Genomic DNA, 933 nt, shown 5'->3' on the forward strand with positions numbered 1-933 from the left:
CAGGGCGATCAGGGGGTTTGGGCACTGCCCCCTGTCACGCTGATCCCGGTGCTGGGAGGCATATTACCCTTTTACTATATAGGATAGAGGCCTGGTGCATGGGTGGGGCTGGTTTGACTTAAATAATTGTTACAGAATAGTGAGATGCTAAGAAAATTCTAGGGCAGAAGGAATAGGGAAACTCAGATAAGAAAATTAAACAAGACCAAGCAATTTAGAAAGCTTTCAGCCAAGTTGTAGCAAAACCTTATCTTGAGAACAAATGGCTAATACCTCTCCTCTTTAACCAAAGAATTCAGTAAAGAAGGGGGAGTTTTAATGCCTCTTTTCCTTAACCAGGGAATACGTAGTGTAAATCACCCTGGAACTGCTAAGGCAGGAGGAGGGAATGGGGAAAGAAGGGAGAAATTTATCTCACCCAATAAACAAAGAAGTCAGCCTTTTGGAGGAGAAAAGAGGGGGGAGTTTTCATCTCGCTGTTTAAACAGAGAAGCCAACAGTCTTGGGGCTTGTTAAAGCCTGGCAGATTTTATAGGAAAGCTGCCATGATTAAAACAAGAAAACTTCATTCTCATAAGGAAAGGTGTGTGTTCACATGAGAAATAAGACTAATCACTTCAACATCAGTCTAAAATGAAGCTTGCATAGATATGGAATATTAGCATTTTCACACCATTCCCTTACATTATGATGATACTTGGAGGTTGCAGGGCTAGGTGAAAAAGGTGAAAGGGGAGGGAATGGGGAAAGAAGGGAGAAATTTATCTCACCCAATAAACAAAGAAGTCAGCCTTTTGGAGGAGAAAAGAGGGGGGAGTTTTCATCTCGCTGTTTAAACAGAGAAGCCAACAGTCTTGGGGCTTGTTAAATATAAAATCACCAGGTGCTTCTCATAAATTCTGGGAAAGCCATAGCAAAGTAAAAGGGAGATGT

The sequence above is a fragment of the Myotis davidii genome, unplaced genomic scaffold, assembly GCF_000327345.1.
Source record: "Myotis davidii unplaced genomic scaffold, ASM32734v1 scaffold980, whole genome shotgun sequence".
Taxonomy (NCBI): domain Eukaryota; kingdom Metazoa; phylum Chordata; class Mammalia; order Chiroptera; family Vespertilionidae; genus Myotis; species Myotis davidii.